Source organism: Phyllostomus hastatus, unplaced genomic scaffold (assembly GCF_019186645.2).
Source record: "Phyllostomus hastatus isolate PE091 unplaced genomic scaffold, TTU_PhHast_1.1 phas_contig_210, whole genome shotgun sequence".
NCBI classification, from domain to species: domain Eukaryota; kingdom Metazoa; phylum Chordata; class Mammalia; order Chiroptera; family Phyllostomidae; genus Phyllostomus; species Phyllostomus hastatus.
Window position 1 is genome coordinate 17,633,483 of NW_025333737.1, and position 22,619 is coordinate 17,656,101.

At 45.8% G+C, this 22,619-nt stretch overlaps 1 protein-coding gene and 1 pseudogene across 5 annotated transcripts in view; both read right to left on the reverse strand.

The window, feature by feature from the left end:
• The window catches only part of BCAS3 (BCAS3 microtubule associated cell migration factor), a 485,527-nt gene that overhangs the window by 122,504 nt on the left and 340,404 nt on the right, over window positions 1–22,619 (reverse strand). The window lies entirely within an intron of this gene.
• On the reverse strand, window positions 4,789–4,883 carry LOC123817829 (annotated as a pseudogene).

Below are 22,619 nucleotides of genomic sequence, written 5' to 3' on the forward strand. Positions count from 1 at the left end.
AGCCCACCAAAGGAGAAGGAAACTCCGCTCCCTGGGAGGGAGAGCTGTTTATTTTGCAATTAACGACAGCAAAGGAACACTTTCTGAAATTTTTTCCTGGAAGGCTCAGAATTTAATCCTATACAACAGTCTGGTATTGAATCTGCAAGGTATTAGCTGCGATGACAGGTAGAAATGAGAGGGCTTCTGAGCTGGCTCCAGTTAGAGAAAAGGACAGAGGGGACCAGGAAACACTGGTGTGGGGCCGAAAATGCACGCTGCAGTAATCTAGGATTTGAAAGAGGAGAAGAAAGAGCGGGAGCTGTACGCCAGTGCTCAGTGGGAAGTGCTTAGCAAGGGAGGTCCAGTGATGGAAGGTTATCATTTACCTGCTCCTCTGTGTTCTCACTCCATGGATTTGAGGGCAAAGGAAGAAGGTTTCTATTGTGAATTTCTACAACTTCTAATAGTCTAATGTCTAGACCTATACTTGTCTTTAATATCAATGAATTCTATATTGTACTAACTTAAATCATATTGTTATTTAAGACCATTTTTTCCTTCCTTGATATGGGTACTGAATGAGAAAAAAAAACCCACCACTGATTTTAATAATGCTCAGTTCACATTATTTAGAATTCTAGAATGCCACAGCTGGAAGAGCTGTCAAAGGAACATCAGGCCCCGGCCGGCATGGGCTCAGCTGGTGGGAGTGTCATCAGGTAACCGAAAGGTTGCAGGTTCGTTCCCCGGTCCAGGAGCGTACAGTCTCCAGTCTGGCCACGTACAACGTACAGGAGGCAACCCACCGATGCGTCTCACTTATATTTGATGTTTCTCTCTCTCCCTTCCTCTCTCCCCTCCTCTCTCTCTCTCTCAAAGCAATGAAAACATGTCCTCAAGTGGAGGATTTAAAAAGAAGGAGGAGGAGGAGGAGAAGAAAAAAAAAAAACGATCAAATAAAGCGGATGTCCCTCTGGGGCCAGAGAAAGATTTTCACTGTTACCCTCCACTCATGAGACATCTTCACTCGTTGCTGTTTTAAATATTGGGGTCTTGCATACAGTTTATTACTAAAAAGCTCTGCTCTTGGGGAGGAGGGTTTAACAGGGAGGTCTTAATAGCCAAAGAGCTGGTCCAATCCTTTCATTTTCTAGTTGGAAACACGAGGGACCAGGCAGTTGTGACTTGTCCACAGCCCCTCAGGGAGGGGTGGACAGGGCTGAGACACAAATCCCCCAGCCTTCCAGTCCGGCACCCCTTCATCTCCACATCACGCCTGCCACTCCACTTTTAGGGGAACCCTCCTTTTACTGTGTTTTGATCACAAGGCCGTGACCTAAAAAGAAACCCTTCTTAGGAATCTTTAACTAGCACTGTAAGTGAAATGAACAATCATTTTTAGATCTGGACAATGAACTAAGACAGACAAGCCTGGTTGATGGCCATCTTTAGTTGTAAAATCACTCCTGTGAAAGCCATTAGCCACAAAGCGCTCTGGGAAGCTCGGGTTTTACAACGAAACCTGTAAAAGACCGGGGTCAAAACTCGTCCCTGGGGCTCCGAGGTGTGAAGCTTCCGAAATGCAGCTTGGACCTTCAGACCCTTCCCACTCAGCCCTAATCCCCACCACCTCTTTCCCCGTATCCCTCAAATCCCTCAAAGGGTATTGCCAGATAATATGGGGAAAAACAAACACACACGAAGGAAAAGAAAGTATTTTTAGCCTCTTGTTAAGTGGTGACAAAGTTTATCACACTCCCACTCCAATTAGTCCCACAGGTTGGTCCCCAGGGAGGGCAGTCTGGCCACAGATCGCGGCGAAGGCGCGGCGTCCCGGAGGCCTAAACAAACAGGCACGCACATGGGCCCATCTGGAAATGCAGTCACACAGAAGCAAGTCCCACGAAATTCCAAAGTGATGCAGGCAACACTGTCGTGTATCTTATAACAGTAGCTCAGGCGAGCTGCTATGGTCTGCTAAATAGATGGTTGGAGGATAATAATAAAGAACATAATCATTTCAATAATGGCAATAATAATTATTTCCACTGCCCCTAATCACAAGGACAGAAGATGCCATCAAATGAAAGAGCCATGGAGAAGAGAGAAAAAATGAAAATACATAGGACTTGGAAAGAATTTCCTACCATTTTGCTCTCCCCACCCCTTTTAAGAAAGAGAAAATGGGTCCCGGATCCTCAGGATGAAACTCAAGACTTCGGGTTTTTGAAGATTTTCTACACAAGCAAGAGGGTTTGCAGGGCAGCACTAGCCTGTGGGCCAGGAAAAGGTTCTGTCTGAGGGGCAGCCAAGCTGCCGTAAATGTGACCGAGGTGCCTAGCTGGGCCTGTTTTTCTGCCCATAAAAGAAACCGCCACTCCCTGACAGATAATGATTAAGGGAAAAGAGCCCCCTACTCACGCTTTTTGTATTTTTTGCCAAAATGTATCTAGTAATGAAACATTATTGTCAGCATCTACAGAGACAGTTAGGCCTGCTTGCTGATCCAAAATTGCTTGTTGCCAGGCTCTCCGGGGGACGTGGCACCTTGTACACGAATAACACAGAACCACTAACTTCGTGGAATACCTAGAAAACCCACGCAGACAGGACTCATTAAGGCCTGCATGGTTTCGTGTTATAGATTTATATCTCAAGAAACACACGGGTTAGGAACAGCTTTGCCACTTCACGAGTTTATGACCTTGAGAAGTGCCTGAACATCGCAAAGCCCGTTTCTTCTCGGGGAAATGGGAACAAGAGAGCTGGATACAAAGGACAGCCCCCACCCACGGGTGCCGTTGCAGTGTGTGCACTTCTGGGGGTAGGCGGTGCTGGGCCAGGGAGAGCTGTTTTGCTTGAGAATTTTAGGAAAAGGGGTTAATTTGATAGGCAATCGATTTATATGGCAAAACAAACATATACCTGTGGAAGAGCATACAATTTTAAGATGAAATCCTAGCTTCAAGAAAACAGCGTGTCTCCTTCTCTTGGGAATGGGGGACTCGGTAAGAGGGACATATAAGCATCTCTCCTCTGCTGTGGAAGCTTCTTAAAAGGAGAAGTTTAAAGTTATTAAAAATGTTTATTATTTTAAAGACAGAGAGAAAGGGAGGGACGGAGGGAAGGAGGGAGAAAGTGGGATGGGGGGAGAGAGAGACAGAGGGGGAGAGACAGACATGAATGTGACAGAGAAACATGGACTGCCCTGTGTGCCCTGGTCAAGGATTGAACCCACAACCTAGGTATGTGCCCTGACTAGAACTGAACCGCCCACCTTTTGGTGCACGGGCACAGTGCTCCAACCAACTGAGCCACACTGGCAATGGCTAAATGGAGAAGTTTTAGAGGCACAAGAGTGTGGTTCACCACTTAGACTATGGCTGCCCAAAAGAAAAATTATTGCATTTAGATACAGAAGATTGGTCTGTAACTTAAAAGGTGACAGTTTTCATCATTTAGGATAACATTCAATGATTTTAGAAAATACTATACTTACTGGACCTTTTACTTTAGTGCTTTCAAATCCTTTAAAAGTATACTATAAATTATGGTTTCCTGCTAAGGCAGCTTCTCTGGTTAAAGATTTCAATGTGTCTGTAGCCTCCTTGATCATTTCTCAACACTTCTGGGGCTCCAAAGAATCTTAAAGCAAAATTAGAAAGGATTTTCCTATCTCTGAAATGGTTCAAGGCTTCGAGGGAGAGTCAGATCCTACAAACAGGAGCTGTACTTTCCAACAAGAGGAAGGTCCTATTGCCATTTCTACCGGCCTTGGGGGTGAACAAAAATAGGCGGAAATGAGTGTAAAGGAAGAGGCAAGGTTACTAAAGCAAAATGCAGAACTCTTCTGGCTTGAAAATCTGAAAGGAGGGTCCCCGGATAGGAGGTTGTCCAGGGCCCCACCTGCGGCTCTGCCTTTGCACTTACTTCCCCGGGGTCCTCTCTCAGGAGCGAGAGAATGGTGGTAACGTTGCTGCACGAGCTGTTCTTCCCTTTATAAAGCTCAAGGACGTACTTGCAAAACTCCCTTTCTATGTTTGACCTGAGTGCAAAGTTTACACAAAACCATGGAGAGAGTAAAAGAGAATCACTACAGAAAATAGAAACAGCATAAATGTTCCCCAAGTGCAGGGTTCTGGTTCTGAAAACCGCTCCCCGGGGAAGCAGGAACTTTCCGAGTTCTGGCCAGCGTGCTCCCTCTGCCTGATTTCTTCGGTCTCGGCTTCCCGCTGGTCTCTCAGCTGTGTGGCCTCAGGGCGCGTGAGGTCTCCCGGCATCCACAAGTGGCTCTGCTCTCTACCTGCTCATCTCGCCTTATTCGATGGCAAACACAAATTCCCTCCAAAGCTAAAGCCCTTTTCTTTCTCAAATCTCCTACAGTCCCTCGGGTTTTGTGGCCTCAAGTACAGTTTTTGGTCTAAGGGACACACACGCTTAGGTTGCAACAGCATTAGTGACTAACACCTACCCACAAAGGTCAAATGCATTATCTTAATCTGGGATCCAGGGATGGGCTACAGAGGGGTCCTGAGCCCCCTGAGAGCATACAGAACTCTGTATGCATTTCAAGTGTCCGTATACTTTTTCCGGAGGGGAGTCATAAATTTCAATAGCTTCTCAGAGCCATCTGTGACCCCAAAATACTAGGAGCCACTAACTTAGCCTTTTAGGATCAGGTTTGCACCCCTCTAGAACAGTCTGTGAGAGCTCATTCAGGGAGTTGCTCTGCCCATAGATGAAAAACTAGTCTAGCCCAAATCTACCCGTCCTAGCTAACAGTCTAACAGGCACAACTCCAGGGTAACCACAACTTCTACAAAGGGGCTGAAAATACGTGGGTAGTCTCCATCATACCATATGTAACAAACTATAGAAATGATCCTTGAAAGTATAGTCATCCCGTCATACCATATGGATAGAAAATCGGCCCTCTGAACAGTCACGGAGAGTGGAGCTCCTTCCCTCTGTTTGTTGGCTGCACCCGTAAAACAAGAGTAAATATGCCCTTCATCAGCACACTAGATCACGCTAAGGTCTTAGATGACAAAAGAAGCCGGGAGACTAAACTGATTACGTATATATTGAGTACAAGCTCACATAAGTGTTTCTGGATTGTAGGGATAAGTTGTTCTGGGCTTGTTATTGCTCCTCGATCCAAAGAGATTTAAGGATCTGGTTTCAATTAGATGCTTTGAGCTAGTAAAACTCCATCCATAAAGACACACTTACAGACGAACTGAAAACTAAGATAATTAAGATGCTGATGAATTCCATTCTTTATCATCCATTTGCCACCCATTTGGAAAAAGAAAGAAGGCTTTGTGATTCTGTGAACCGATGGCGGCAAAATTAAATGAATTAATCTAGAAGGACCCTAAGAACTGTTACTGATACAGTGAATCTTTGGGGAGGAAGTATGTAAGTTCATGACCTCTGACACAGTGGCCACTGGCTAAAACCAACACAAATGTAAAAGGTAAACTTCAGAAGGAACTGGAATTAGTCAGTGCTGGGAATTCAGACAACCAGTCATTAACTAAAAAAGGGCCATCATTATATTTAGCACATAATCTGTGTTCTTCCAAGGTTGCTAGACCTGAATGCAAAGGCCGTCTTGGTTAGGAAACAATATAAGGAGCAAAGAGTCTTATGTTTCCAAAAAACTGCCAGAGTAAAACTCACATGTCCACTAGGACGGACTTGCTATGAGCAATTGCTTTCATTCTATATTATCTCTTAACCGATCTCTTGTGACTGACTGAAAAGAAAATGTATTTATATTAACTTCTTCTGCATATCAAAAAACATCTATAAGTGGTAGCTATGGATATCAGTATGGAATGACATTTGAGTTCAATTCTAAGGTTCTGTCTTGGTGTTCATGAGACCAAAGGCAGTCAAGTAGAAGGGTGGGTTCGATTCGTCGATCTGTGCGGCCCCTACGTGGCTGGGCGCTCGAAAGACGGCTAGTCTGAACTGAGACGTGTGGGAAGTATGAAATACACAGCGGGTTTTGAAGACTTGATATGGGAAAAAGAATGAAAAATAATTATTAAAATTAATGATTTTTATAGCAATTTAATCTTCAAATGCCATTTTGATACACTGTGTTAAATAAAACACACTAGTAAAATTCATTTCACCTGTTCGTTTTTATAGACCAGGAACTTGAAGATCAGAGATGCGAGAACAGATAGGCCGAGGGTGGAAGAGGGAAGGAGGGGGGTAAGTAAGATTTGAATCCCACCTGACCAAGTGACTCCACAAATATATGAAACACTGCAAAGTATTCAGAGCTCTACACTCTCCAGTCCAACAGATGTTTTTGGTTTATTTTACATTTGGAAGCGAGGGGGAAAGAGAGGGAAAGAATCATCAATGTGAGAGAGAAACACTGATAGGTCACCTTTTATCACGTCCCACCGGGGACTGAACCCACAACCCAGGCATGTGTCCTGACCGGGAATTGAACCTTTCACCTCGGCAGACGATGCCCAACCAACGGAACCACACTGGCCAGGGCTAGTCTAACTTACTTTTCAAATGCTTTCCCCTTCTCTCCTTGTCACATCTTGTCCTACAGGTGAACCAAAGCACCTGCTTCCCCCGCATGTACACCATGTTTTCTGAGCACTGTCCTCTCTGCTTAGACTGACTTCCCTTTCCTGTTTCCATATAAGAAAACTCAGCTCAAATGATACCCCTTCATGAAGCCTTCCCTAAACTTCACGTGGAAACTGATTTCCCTGGATGTCCCCACTGCTTCACCTGCACTTCCGGTGCCGCTTTACAGCCACTGGCGTACCTCGTCGACCTTCCTGCTGAGAAGAATTTTGCCTGTGCATCTTCGGGTCACCTGTGGATCCTAGCACAGAGATGCAGGTAATGGGCACTCAAAACTTCCTTTTATAAATGAGTGAGTAAATAATAAAGACACAGGATAAAAATAAAAACTTCCTTCTATCCTCAGGAGGCTTATAATCAAGTACAGGAGGGAAGACAGACTATGGAATGGATATAAAGCAAATGCTTTTCTGCCTCCACGAGCGGCGGGGAAGGGAACTGAAGAAGGAGCACAGCGCCCTCCTCCACCTTCTCCTGTCCGAGCCCCGGAACGGGATGCCGCCGGGCAGACACATCCTTCGGACGTGGTCAGGCTGTAACTGAGTCCTCGCTGTGCTGCGCGGTTGACGTCTGCAGCAACAACTTTACGTGTGCCACCAGGAACCCCAGTTTAGGGAATAAGCTCTTTTCAAAAAAAATTGAGCTGAGTCTTTCATTACTTGGCCATCTCCCCAAAGGCCCCCAGAGATGCAAATACAAATCGCTCCATATTGTGTTCTAAGAAATCAAGATGTTCCTCCTTTCAAGTGAATACAATTGCTATTTTAAAAATTTTTGAAACTTGACATCACAAAAAGATACTATGCAGACCTTTATGCTTAAAGACATCTTTTGGTGAGATACTGGCAGGTGTATAAAACAAGGAAATGCATGAGCATGAAGAGAGACAGGACCGAGGGCAGGCAGGACAGTGACTAGCCAGGCAGCTTGCAAATCATCCGGGGCCTGATTAGAGGTGTCTCTACTGAAATTTTCATTATTTTGAATATTTATTTAAAAAAGCAGCTCTGAATTTGTCACAAACTGAAATTAGTATGTGTAGGAAATACATTCCACAATGATCACCTGCAGGTATAAGTAAGGAAAGAGATATTACACTGGAATCCTTCACACTTGGAGAATGAACCCACCACATTTGGGAACGAGCCCCCAGGAAGCGAGGACAGCCCGGTGTGCCGCTGTGGGGCACCCCTGAGGGACGCCCCACTCCGCGCAGCTAACGCATGGCCGGCCCCGTCTTTCAGAGAGGGGTGAACATGGAGGTGGAGGGGATCACAGACACAAGGGGCAGCAAATGGTTTCCTCAAGACAGCTGGCCGAGGCACAAGAGAACTTCCAAGCAGAACCCCAAAGCCAAGGGGCACAGCAATCAGCCCAGCTGCAGGGCAGCCGTGGCCCACGGTGACCAAGGCCACTGGGCAGGGAACAAAGACACAAGACCATGAAAATGAACATCCCCACTCACCACACAAGGGAACGCACCCAGTCAGCCATAAAGAAGAAGAGTTAACCATGTCATCTGATTGGGAGTCCACAAGTTCACAGGAAGGTCTACCAGGCCAGGTCCCCAAGACACCTGTCGCCCACGGACAGTCTAGCTGAGCAATTGTGAAAAGAGAGATGCAACCACCTTTTCCGTTTCATTGGACCTTCGACACTTTAGACCAGAGATGCCCTGGAGACCGCCTGTGCCGGCGCGCCCAGGGTCCACAGGAAATGAGGGAGGCCTGGAGAAGGAAGGGCCGTCCCTCAACCACGGGAGGCTGTCGAGCTGAGGCTTCTCCACTCCAGACTGTCAGAGACGGCGCAGACTCTCCGCGTGGACACGTGTGGCTTGGCACGCCCAGCGATGCGCTTTCCCTCAGAGGTCTATGCTAAGTCCTTGTTTTTACCATTTATTTCAGCTCCCTGCTGTTCTTCCCTGTCTTGATTTACTGGTGTTATTCTGCCACCGCAGGTCCTCTATACTCGTATCTGCCGCTGCGACTGCTAACGAGTTCCCTAAAATTAGGCACTTTTAAAAAGAGATTTTATTTACTTATTTTTAGAGAGATGGGATGGGGGGAGAGAAACATTGACGCATGACAGATACATTGATCGGTTGCGTCTTGCACACCCCCAACTGGGGACCTGGCCTGTAACCCAGAGAGGTGACCTTTGGGTTTACAGCCTGACACCCAATCCACTGTCAGGCAAATTAGCACTTTCAACGCGCAGGGAGGGACTGAGCACCGGCATGTGTATACCCAACAGAAATAGTAATATTGGCCCCTTTTAACCAAGCACTTAACTCTGCGCCGGGTTCTGCATTATGACACAGTATCTCATTTAATCCTCAACAGTCTTAAGGTAGGTTCTAATTCTCATAACAATTGCCATTTTATAAATGAGGCAGCTGAGGCAGAGGCAGGCAAATACACCTGTTAGTCAGGGATGAGGTTAGTTTTCCGCCTCCAGGGTTCCTACTCCTCACCATTAAACTTTCCCATAGGCCACACCCTGTGGCGTCCCCTTGACATTCTGTGGAACTCCTGCAGTTTCCTTTAGCTGGTGCCTCGCAGAAGACCACAAACACAGGCACGCCTAACAATAGAGCCTTTTATAAAACGGTCTTAGTTGGGGTAACAGTCCGAGAGCAGTGCAGCCGTGGGGAAGGCGCCCAGTGTGAGGAAGCAAAGGGAGGCGGGGCTGGGCCTGCCCAGGAATCCGCCTCTGAATGTGTCCCTGAGGTGCACTGGCTTTTTTTCTTTTTTTCCCTTCCAACCTTGATAATCAGATTTATCCCTTAATAGCTAAAGTCATGCCTCTGCTGGTGACAAGAAGTTAAGAATCTTCCATCTCTGAAGGATGGATGATAACCTGGTACTATCAGTTTGGTTTGGGAAGAAAAGGCTGTGAAATGGCCTTAAGTGTCTGATAGGAGATTCTTCTCAGGCAGCCCAGGGGAAAGAAACGCGGAGGGTGATAATGATAAAACCCCATTCCGAGTGGGCACAGCCTGGAGTGCAGGCAGCCGCTCCGACGGGAGAAGGACGTGTTCCCAGGTCGCCTGTAAAGAGGGCCGGCAACCTCCTCTGCCTCCGTCCCTGGGAAGGGAGAGTGATGGAGAAAAACGAGTATAGCAGCTGGTGCCTGCGCTGGTACTTCCAAACACTGAGGTCCTACTATGAACCACCCTTTATTTTTGTTTTATTAAGTTTATTGGGATGATATTGGTTAATGACATTATGTGAACTTCAAGTGTAGAACTGTATAATACAAAGTCTAGACCCCTCCGACACCATACATTTACTCCCTTTACCCTCGGTATCCCCCCTTCCCTCTGGTCACCACCTTCTGCTGTCTGGGCCTACGAGTTTGTTCGCTGGTTTCTGCTTTGTATTTCCTGCACGCGTTTTCTCCTTTTCTCTTTGACTTACTTCTCCTAGCACGATGTTCTCACGATCCACCCACGCTGCCGCACATGGCAGTACCTCACCCTCCGAGTGTCTTAGTGGTGTCCTGTTGCACACATGCACCACATCTTCCCCGTCCGGGATCCGTCAAAAGACACTCGGGTTGCTCCCAGGTCTCGGTGAACCGTACCTTCTAAATGGGACGCAGACACGTTTCCCTTCAGGGGAGTCCTGACTGGACTGAGTTCCAGTATCACACCGAAAACTTCACTGTTCTAACCACCACTTTCTTCTTCCGTCCTTATCACCGGTTCCCTTCCGGGGACGCCGTGGGCCACGGACACAGACACCAGGACTGGTCTTCGTCACCACCGCTGTGAGGTCATTATAACGCCTTCTTGCCCCACCTCATTTCATCATCTTAGGAAAGAGACCTCTGAGAGTGGATACCCACCCCCTTTCATCCTGAGATTTGAGGTGTTTGGTTACTGAGCGGGGAATTCAGTGACAGTCATACACCTGAAAACCAAGCAACAGAACCAAGGCACACGAAGCAGCATCAATTCATTGCACTTTAAATCTCGAGATGCATTTCATAACAGCAGAGAAAATCTCAGGGTCTCACAAAATCATTAAAAACTGTTTTCATGTGCGGAAAGCTATTTTCCTCTCTTGTGTGCCTGTCAGCCATTAAGTACAACTCTACAATGTGGGAAAGCTGGAAAGCAGAGCTCTGGGCATGGCATTCTCCAAATAGATTCCTGTGAGTCCCTCGGATGGGAACCCTTTAGTTTAAACAACACACCAGGAATTTTCTCCGAAAGGTTCTGGGAATGGCAGGCTTAGTCCTGGTCAGACCCTCTCTCTTGCCCCACCCCCCACAACCTCCTTATTTTTTCCTGCCCCCAACAGGATGAGAAGAAAATGTCCTTAGGAGACCTTTCCTTTTTTATATTACACAATCTCATCTCTGGAATTCAAGTCCTAGAACTGCTCAGCCCAAATAAGAAGTGCTTGTCACCAGGAAGGCGGCCATCTAAACAAGCAGCAGCTGGACGAGGAAAGAGGGCATGTCAGCCCAGAGCTGCGGAGAGGGTTTCTCACGGCAGCTATTTGCAACCCTCCAAGGAGCTGCAGGGGCTGCCCATTAAAACCCTGTTAAAACACTTCTGATGTTGTCAGCAGCAGAGCTGAAATAGCACAGCGATCGCCAAGATGCTATCTGCCTCCAGCAACCTGGTGGTACTGTCAATACTATGCGCAAGAAGGTACAAGATAAGCAACAACCTAATTCCTGCATCAACGTTTCATAAACTCCCTGAGCTGGCAGTGCCCGTGATGTGGGCACACAGACACCAAAGCAATGGGCCACCTCGGGGAGAGAAAGGCCTGTATGTTGAGATCTGGCCCAAAAGTCCTGACCCTGTATGTTACTTAAATCTTAATACTCCCCAGGAAATGTGCCCAGAAAGAAATTACTAGAATGTTCCTCTCCAGGGCATCGCTGGGCACCACCTGAGGCACAGGATTTCTGCACGAGGCTCCTTTCTCAGAGACTGCAGGCTGAGAGGGTAACTCGCCCCACCATCAGCTCCCCACATTTATCCCCGTGAAGAAGAGCCGAGTTCTACGGGAGAGGCTATGGAGCCTGCGTGGTTTCGTACTGCACCACTCTGTTTCTGATTTCCTACCAAATATTAGTTGCAGAGACCAGAATGCTAATTCCAGAGTGCCTTCCTTTGTCGGCAAATATGAAGAAGATACTTTATGACATTTGGATTGGACTTGCAAGCAGCAGGTTATACAGGCTAATACTAACGTGTCAGAAGCACAGATCCTCCTCTCATTCCACCGAGCAGCTCTCCCTTTTGGGTCTCCCGAACCCAACACGGGGAGGTGAGTGGGTGCCACCCGAACCTGTACACTTCGGAGGGTGGAAACTAAACTGGCACAAGTGCACACGGGGCCCGGGCACACTGGGACCTACGGGTCAGCTTGCCATATCCCTGTTCCCACAGCACGTCGAAGCCTGAAAACTCCCGCGGTGAGATAGGAAATGAGTAAGTGGCTACTTCCTCACAGAACTAACGGCAGCAGAGCGGAATGGAGATGCTAAGCCCACCAGCTGGATGTCCTGCTTGCCTGACAACAGACAGCAGCTGTGTGCAGCCCAGCGATCACAAGGAGGGGGCTTCAGACTGACAAAGCCCCTGCCGCCAGCTCCGGGGGTGCCCACTGCAGTAGCTCACAGTCCAGCGTTCAGCATTTCTTTGTTTATCTCAGTTCTCCTTGTTCTGGCTGGGTCAAGAGCGTGGTATCATGCCTAGATCGTAAGCACAGTGATACTAAATGGAGAACAACTTGGAGAAGGTCAGAGAACCCCAAGAATCCTGGCAGTGCCCAGTCCACACGAGTCAGTAGTGGCCGATCACAGCAGTGTCCATTCCGAAGCATAAAGGCCGCACCCTGTGCAGCAATCAACTCAGTAACCAAAACTGTTTCAGAGGAAGTTCTGACACTTTTCTTCTGTAATTTATTTTGTGTCTGGCATTAGGATTTTTTAAAGGTAATTTTATTGATTTGAGAGAGAGAGAAACATCGATTTGTTGTTCCACTTATGTGTATGCATCCACTGGTTGATTCTTGTATGTGCCCTGACCCGGGATTGAACCTGCAACCTTGGCGTATCAGGATGATGCTCTAACCAACTGAGTTGCCCGGCCAGGAAAGGATATTTTTTAAAAGACATTTCAAGGAAAGGAGTAAAAAAGGCTGAGAGAAGGTGGAGATACTACCTGGTCAAGAAAAACACGTCTCAAGCAAATCGAGTGGTCAGAGGAACCCGTCTAACGGTAACCCAGCCTATAAAACCTAACTCGGGCTTTCCAGCTCTCGGCGCAGAGGAGGCATAGGTGCAGCTTTCTTCAATCACCGGAATCTGGGTTCATCCACCAGCCACTTTCCTGTGCCCCCAAAGTTCCACCCCAAGGAGATCAAAATCATATACCTGAGGTGCACGGGCAGAGAAGTCGGTGCCATGTCTGCCCTGGTCCCCAAGATGGGTCCTCTGGGTCTGTCTTGGTGTCATCACCAAGGCAGTGGGTGTTGCAAGGGTCTGAGGATTACGGTGAAACTGACCACTCAGGACAGACAGGCCTAGATTGAGGCAGTGCCTTCTGCCCCTGCCCTGATCATCAAAGCCCTCGGAGAACCGTCGCGAGACAGAAAGAAGCAAAAAACATTAAGCACAGTGGAAACATTAAGCACACTTTTGATGAGATTGTCAACATTGTCTGACAGATGTGGCACCAGTCTTTAGCTAGAGAACTCTCTGGAAGCATGGAAGAGATCCTGGGGGTGGCCCAGGCTGTGGGCTAAGATGTTGATGGCTGCCATCTGCACGGCATCCTGGGTGACACCAGCGACAGTGCAGTGGGATGCCCGACTTGTTAACAACTACAAAGGGAAAGATTTCAATTAAAGATTATTTGACAACCAAACAAAAAAACCCTAACTTGGCATAAAAATAAGGACTTTTGGAGCGTGCATGGATATTGGGAACATGCCCTTCACTCATGTGCCCATTCACAAGCTCCAAATCGCCGTGACAGGGAAAAACCCATTTCTGCTCTTACTTCCTGCTTACCGTTTTTTCAATAAAGGTTGCCTATAATTTACATTACTAAGGGAAGCCAAACTAAACAGTAATGATTTCTGGATCACAAGAAGCTTAGCAAATGCTTCCAAACCATTGTTAAGGACTGGAAATCATTCAGGTGGGAAAATAATCTATTCTTTTCAGGAATCCAGATTTTTCCACTATGGCAGAAGGCAGAGGACACTTTAAAATGAGTGCTAAGTTTCAGCTCCACGTGGCAGGCAAACTGCTTGGCGGACTGAGGGTGAGCAATGCAGAGAGAGAGGAGCCTGCACGAGTGCGCTCCGACGCTGTGTGGACGAACACACATTTAAATTCCGCATCTCGGTGGACGAGTGTATTTGCAAATCATGGAAAATCAACAGTTCTTTACTGACTTGCCTGGTTCATAGGTACAATAGCACATGCCACAATCCTAAAGGTATTTCAATTGAGTCCTTTGGGTAAAGACAATTCTGGAAGGAAAAAACGCTTCCCCTTCCACACCTTGTACACTTCAGTTAAGGCAAATCTGATAGAATGGTGGCATAAATCCCAACAGTAGCATCTTCCGTTGTAAACAAACACACGTCACCACCACTCTAAATCTACTCATGTGTCTTAGGCCAGGCTCCATTTCTGGACATCCCAAGATGCACTAGGGAATCTCCCTTCTGGGTTAGAGTTTAACTGTAGGGAATGGGAAGAGAAGATTCATGTAATGCAGCCTCATCTGACACAACGCGAGACCTCCAAAGGAAGGGCAATGGCTATCAGAGGGATTAGTATGAAATAAAATACATAGTACAATACCTAGCCAAATGTTCTGCATTATAAGAGATTTACTATTGAAGGAACTGTTACATATACATACATATATATGACTATTTTTTAATATATTAGCAATGTGGACTTACATGTTACACTCTGAAAAGCAAAGAGAGAGGTTTGCAAATCTGGCTGTACACTGGAATCATCCGAGAAGTTTGGAAAATACTGGTGCCTGCACTCTGACCTGAAGTGCTCGGAGTATGGCCTGGATACAGGTGGTTCTGAAAGGTGCCCGCGGAGTTCTGATGTGCGGCCAAGGCTGAGAGCCACCCCGCCTCGCTGCTGATGAGGAGGTGGATGTGGAAGAGATGGACCCGGGAGCGGTTAATGGTAATCTTCCACATTTCTTTTAATTCTAACAATTTTTATGTGAGCGCAAGCAGCTTTAAAAATATGTAAAGAATGTTCCTCTGAACCCAGAGGCAGCAGCATAACAGACATTGAGTTCCCGCTCTGAGCAGGGGGAGCACTGCCTGCACGAGTTTGGAGATTTCCGTTCAAACGCTGTCTGCATTTCTCAAGGGGCTCATCAATAGCGTTACTACTACTGGCGGGGACCTGGAGGGCAGGTCAGGAGTAGTGGTTCGGAGACATGAAGACAGAGAGCAAGTTAGTAACAGAGACGGACAGAAACACAGACCCCCAGATTCCCCATGCAGGGCAAGGAAACCCAACTAACCAGGAGGATGCCAATGACTCCTAAAATATGTTCACTGACAGGTTTCAAAGGAGATTTGTTTCCCTCTCAAAAACAGTTAAAGCACTAGACATAGAGGAAATGTATCCTTGTCTACTCTCAAGAAGCTAACTCCATGAACTGGAAAAAAAATTAGATCAAGCCACAGAGTAGAGTAAGAAAAACTATGACAGACAATATGTGAAATGAATCCTGGTTAGTTGTATTTTCTGCTCTAGCTGCCAAAGCAGATCCTGATTGATTCCTTAAACTTTATCTAGTGGGTATAAGACACATGCGGGCTTTATTTCTTTTCCTTAGAAGGTAAGTCTGTGCATTAAATATATGCAAATGATAAGTCTTCTGAGATGAAACCAGCAACAAACTTGTTATTGCTAGATACATCTGTATGGTACATTCTCGGCCAGGGCACACCCTGTTGATAGTTAGCTTTCAGAACTTCCAGGAAAGCCCCTGCTCATTCCAAGGAACAGTTCCATGGCAGGGTCCCTCCAGTCGGAGCGAGCGCTAAAATCATCATCCTGGGAAGTCAGTTAGGGTCTCCACACCCTTCCCTTCCCTTTCATGTTCTGAAGCACTGGGCTGCCAGGATTCCTGACCCACCGTCACACTGCATTACCCCAGACCTTTCCGGGACAAGCACAGAAAGGAAGAAGGCAGAGTGTAGTATCTCATTCAGTTCTCCCCCGCCAGTTCCTTACCATTGCATACTGACGGCTGCCATGGTTGGCTCTCATGATGTGCTCAATCACATCCAGAAAACTCAAAGTCTGTGAGTTCTACTCCAGTCTCTGGCATAAATGTCTACCTGCACATTCATCCTTCCTCTTTCTTTCATAACTTTCAAAAACAATTATGATTAAATAAAAAAAGACATAAATCTAAGACACTTGAAGGTCAGGAAGAGAGATGAGCTAAGCGACGCAGAGCAGTAAAAGGAGAGGTTCTTCCGGGAATTTGAGGTATGGTGGTTATTGTGCTACTTTGCTTCAAATTTCCTGTCAACTAAACAAATAATAAAATTCTCTTCCTGCTTCACTTTTCTCACACGGGAAATTTATGGATCACAATCAAACAGGGAAAGAAAACTAACACCTATGTGTAGGCACTGAGCAGTGTGCTGGGTTCTGAGAACGCAGGAAACGGTGATGTGGGTCCAGACTCGACCAAGATAACTAACTGGTTGGGACTCAGGTCCAAAACGCAAAAGCTTTCCCACACAATCCAATGAAATAGGTAATAACTAATAAGGGATCAACTCTCAGGAAAGCCCTTTGGAAGAAAAGACAAGAAGGATACACAAATATAGGCAAAACCCCTAAGGGGGCCACAGAAAAAACGATGACCAAACACTGCTGTCTACGGGACAGCTACAGAGGTCACTTCGTTTTCCAGTGGGACTTTCAAAGAGAAGCTAAGAAATAAAAACGGGAAATTAGCACTGGTGAGTCTGGTCACTGCCTTGGTTACAGTTAAGGCTGGAGGAACCCCACTACCTCCAATAAAACAAGGCAAAAATGGAGGCACCATAGCCAACTCCACTGATGTAATTATACACACCTACTTATGTTTTATAGACATGTATATCATGTTTATGTATTTATACATATATCTTTTTTCTATATTATTATACATAATACGGTTTTTATATAGTCAGGTAATATAATAAAAATAAAGTGTTGCATATGAATTTAAAAACTTTATTCCATGCCTTGCCTTTTGCTTATACAGCGGACTGTAGATAGCTCTTTGAAGGTATAGACAAATTCTTTGCTACAGACAAAGAACTTAGGGGTTTATTACATACGTCATCTCACTTTAGAACTTTGTCCTTCAAACGAGGATATCCTTCCAATGGAAGAGATCTTTTCACAGGTATGCTTTTCACAGACAGAATACAGATAATCTTTAAGGAATGAGCCGAACATACAAGTTTGTCGCATACAGAATATTCCTATTGGGTTTTACAAATGACAGAAAACAAGAGTCTACCAGTTCTCTCGAACATTAGCTGCTTTGTTTCTCCGCACAGCCTTACAGAAAAGATTATTTGCAACTCTTCACATCCTTACAAAATATTCAGACTCTTCAATGAAATGAAGTTCCCACATTGTGGATACACCCACACAGCAAACTGCAACAGTGAATGAAACAGATTATAGTCAGATCTTTGACAATATTAACTTTATGCGAAGGCCTTGCTCTGGTGGGCAGCTTTCCCTCCAAATGTATGCCCGACAAATTCTACCCAGTAAACACACTCTAGACCTTCAGAGGAGCGGGTGAGTGGTAGCTTGAGTCATAACATTTCATGTGTGGGAAGAGACTGGTACAATGGCGGTTCCCTGGCTGGAATGTCAGAGGCATTTTTTTGATGGAGAAAATGACCTGGATGCGAGGAAAAGATCCCGAGTCTAATGATGCACAATTCCTCCTAGGCCGATGCACATCTGCAAAACCAGCCTCAGGAGAGCCTGCCTGCCTTATGTGGCCACCTCTGCTGCTCTGGAGAGTGTTCTGTTCAGCCAATAGCTCTTACACGGAGCAACACTCACTTTACATCAGCTTTCAAACAGCTATTCATCCAGGGGAGGCCACCTCAAAAGGGCTCAAACCGGGCAGCTAAGAAATCTGCGCCTGGAGACATGATGAAAGGGGTCGGAAGGGGCCCAGTGGGAGGGTGGCTCGCGAAGGGGCAGGAAAGTGTCTTGGATGTTTAAATCCTTGTTTGAAACGTCTTCCAGGCAGTAAGGAAGCGCGGCCCGGTAAGGCCAGCCAGGGGGCTCACGTGTGAACCAACCAGACAACAAGCGCTGAGTACAGCGGCGAAACGTGGCAAGGAGCTGGTTCCAGCAATTTTTTTTTTTGTTTTGGAGAACCTTAATGTCATTCCATTTCTTCTGAAGAAGTGAAAATATTTCATTCATCTCACCCCCACCCTAAGGCCTTTTCTCCTTCCCTCTCCCCGGGACCAGGACCCTGGCTCAGAGGAGGCCGTGGGCAGAGAGGGCTCTCACTCACTTCCGTCATCTCTGTGGGTGCGGGTCAAGCCCGGCCCGAGCTGGCTTGGAGAGAGAAGCCTTTCAGTTCTGCTGAACGAGGCTTAAGCATTCCTTCGTTTCCCCATGATAACCCACACCCACGTGCCAAAAAGAAAATGCCCGTGAAAAGTGGATTCCCTGTTTTTTGGGGGGCACTCCTGAGAGCAAGATGGAATAGGGCATTAGTAGCTGAAGAAGTCCCACTCCTCATTCACCGTTACAACTCAGTCAGGGAAACACTATGATCGGATTTAACAGCTGCCCCTGAAATTTATTACCGCCACACATGGAGATTTCTCAGCTTAGCACCAAGTCACAGAAGGAGTTCAGTAATAGGTGCTACATTAGAATTTAGTGAATCTGAGGCTTTCACTGATATTATGTTACTCCTGGCCACTAGGTAGGAACCAGGAAAGAAATTCAGAATCCTTACTTCTTCTTCTTCTTTTATTTATTTATTTTTTTGGTCCTCACCAGAGGACATCTTTTCATTGCTTGTGGAAAGACAGAAACATCTGTGTGAGAGAGAAGCACTGACCACTTGCCTCCTGTACGGACCTGCACCAGAAATCGAACCCACAACCCCGGCATGCTCCCTGACCAGGGATCGAAACCACAACCTTTCAGTCTAGGGAACGATGCTTCAACCATCTGAGCCCCACCAGTCAGGGCCAGAATCTTGACTCCTTAATGCTGGTCCTATCTTTTAAGACTTGACTACTTTAGGAGTTCTGGCTATCATTTCATAAACTGTAAAGGTAAATTTCTAAATGGTTCCAAAGAAAGCTTTCGGAGTTAAAAAGCCACTCTGCCACAAAAAGTACAAATTTCTTATTATACAACAAGATCAAATCAACTGGGTGACTTTGTCTTCCAGGGGGTGAATTACTCCTCTGCCCAACAGGGTGACCTTAGCTTCCAGGGTGATGATGCTGTCACCATGTATCAGGTTGGTGGGTGCTAGTATTCCTCATAAGACATGAATCAATGACAGTCATCCTCATATTCTATATGTTTGTGAAATTGTCCTATACTTCCTCCCCACATGGGCAGGATCACCTCCAGAGCCTGGAGAATTTTGCGCAGACTGAAGCACTCTCCAGCCCATCCTGTACAGGCAGGAGGCTGGACCCCATTCAGCTGGGTTTCTGTTCCGCCCCTTTAAGAAGCAGTGGCAGCCGCTCTCCTACAGCTGGTCCAGGGAAGCCACCTAAAAAGGGTGGGTGATCTTCGTAAATGGACAGGAAACAGAAAAGACGAATATTGGGCGGACGACAGATCCCTTAACTGGCCTTCAAGATACGAGCTGTTCTATTAAACATAGGGCCATTATATGCTGGCCGGCCATCCACTTTAAACCTCAGAGTGATTAAAATGCTGGCAGGAAATGAAAGCTCTCTATTGAAGGTCCTTCCCTGAGGTCCTAATTTCAAACCAAATTTTACAGCACCACACAGGAACAAAGGAAGCCCAGTCTTCCAAGTCTTCTTTTTGTCACTTTGGACAAAGACACCCCCTCACACTCTTCAAAGAACAATGGTCTCTGCAGAGCCAGAGCCACGCCAAGAATGGGCACAAACCATACAGAAACACATTTTAAAAATACATTTTACACTGCCCTTGACATTTCGGATAAATAGAAACCACTGCACTGAAATTCCAAGTATTTCATCCTTTCCCTCCTCCCTTCGCCTTTATAATGAGAACTTTCCTATTCTCTCCGTCTACTTGATCTTTGACATTTTGGCCTCTGTGAATGGAGGACACAGTCAAGTGGCCAAATAAATTAATTATTCAGATAATTGCATTTTATTAAAATAATCACTGTAACGGAGACAGTCTCATGACTTTCGCCAACAGAAGACAACGGGGATGCCTTCAAACCTTTTTTATGGAGACATCTCCGGAGCAGTTCCGGCCCCGCGGTCCGCAAGCAGCGAGCCAGGGAAAATATGTTATCAGAACAGGATTTCTTTTTTTCTTCACCCGCCGTTGTTTCGGGGTGGCCCTTTTTTTTCCCCTTCTTCTTCTTCTCCAGCAAAAACAGCTTTTATGTTTTTACTGAACCACTTCAGATTCACTCTTCCACACAGTGGATGTTTACTCGGATTTGGCAGGCTGAGAACAGCTGGTTGTTTCCTAACGAATGGAACATGAGACCATATGTTTCAACATTTAAGCAATTTTGAACCAGAGGTATAATTCTGAGTGTCCTTTGTTGAAACTGTACATTAAATACCCAAAGGAGCTGAGCTATACGAGAGATACAGCACGCCCCCCACCTTTTTTTTTAGCACTTTTCTCTTAGCAACCAAACCACTCCACACCACTCATATCACAGGCTTGGACCACAAACTTGCAGGGAGCACTGGCGAGCTGACGACGGCTCTGCTGCTGGGGCAGCTGTATTTTAAACAGGAAAAGACAGCTAAGCAGACTTTTTCCTTCTAATTCTGTTTGGGAACAAAATGTGTCTGAGGCCCTCTCTGCGGAGCATCAACAACACGGGTACCTGCTTTCGTCACACAAGCACGGACCTCACAGATTTATAAAAGGGGGTCGCCGATGTCAGCACTGAGGATGGCCACACTCCCGCATCCCTTTGAGAACATCTGCCAGTTAAGCTGGGCTGATGAGGTTCAAGTTAAACTCAAGCTGAGGATAAGAAATGTCCTAAACAGAAGCACTTCTCATGGAACTTACTGTCTCAGTCCTTTAATGAAGCTATCACATTTCTTTTCCTTGATACTTCAATATTAATCACTAATAATGTTAGAAAATGAAACTATGGATTTAAAGTCAGCCTGGGTCAGAGCATTTAGCGAAGTGTCAGTAGAACATCAGGAAGAAAATTCTCTTGTTTGTTCCTGGAAGAAGAGGGCTCAGGGTCAGAAAAAATGCAGTACAGTGAGAAGTCAAATATATATATAGGTGGGCAATACATTAACTAAATACTGAGCACGGGGAAGTGGAAGAGGAAGCCACCAGCCTCTGGGAAGTCTGATAGTCCATGAAACCTCCCAGTCTTGAATATAGATTTGAAATCCCACATGGAAGTTAATGAATTTTTATAGACCATTTTCTAAAATATTAAATGAGAGTCATTTATTAAGATGTAACAGGTCAGAGGGAAAACTATGGATGAAAACAGGTTATTTCTACCCTATATTCAGAGAGGCATTTTTTTGGAACTTGCTTTTGAGCTCCTAAATGTCCGAGTCTTTATAAGGGTCTCCCCTGTGGTCGGATGGATTTTTTGGACAAGCACTTGGGAAATGGCCCTACTTATTAGCAATACTGAACACTTTAAAGATAACAGAGATTAAACAGTGATCGATATTACCTCCTAAGTTGTTTTTTTGTTTGTTTGATGGTTTCTCTACCCAGGTTCCTACATGAAGGTTGATAATACCGACAATACTTTTCTTTCTCTGATTCCACTCGGATACAAGGATCTTACAGATAGGCTGACAAAGCCGCTGTTTCCAGGCATGTTACTAAGAAAATCTCAGCAAAACCAAAAACATTATCCCTTCCCACCACTTCCCACCAAACAAGACACAAATATGTATATACATTATTTCTGTCTTAGTTTTGGCCTTACAGCTCCATGAAAACTTTGAAAAATGGGCCCTCTGCCAGCTGACTTTCCTTGAGCCACGTGAGAGGGCAGACTTTCTACTCTTCTGGGTTCTGGGGTAACACAGGGGTTGCTCGGGGCACGCATGGGGGAGAGGGCAGTTAGAACCACGCTTTTCAGATGCTACACAGCACACAGGAAGTACATAAAAGATGTTCATTGCAGCTTGGTTTGTAAAAGTGAAAATTCTTAAACAAGCTCCAGAAGGCAGCAGTTAAATAAACTGTAATACCACCAGATGACAGAGCTCGGCGACTGGGAGCCCTGGCTAAGGAGCCAAGGCATCTCGATGTGAGTCTGGCTTTGGCTTTTACTGTCCTTGTAACCTTGGCCACATTTGTGACCTTTCTATGCTCCGTTTCCTCGCCTATCAATGCCTGTATCCTAAAGTCATGGTAAATGAATTAGGACATATCTGCCTCTAGAAATATTATTCACTACTATTAATATGCAAATGATAAAAAGAATAAGATGGATCTAGATGTGTGTGTGTGTGTGTGTATATATATATATTGACAGAGAGACAATAGCTATATCATCAATTGGTGAGAGAAAAACACAGGCTGGAGCACAGCAGATGCAGTAGTATGAAGACAGGAAAGGGAAATCTGAATTTCTGTTCTACTCGTGCAGCAGATAAAAGTTTAAGGAACACCTTTGCTATCTTTGGCATGTTATAAGAGCTATACGTAGCAAACTTGGATAACACTGCATCTTCAAATAAAGAGGTTTTCAAAAAACATACTTGTTTTGTAGCTTACTTGTCAGT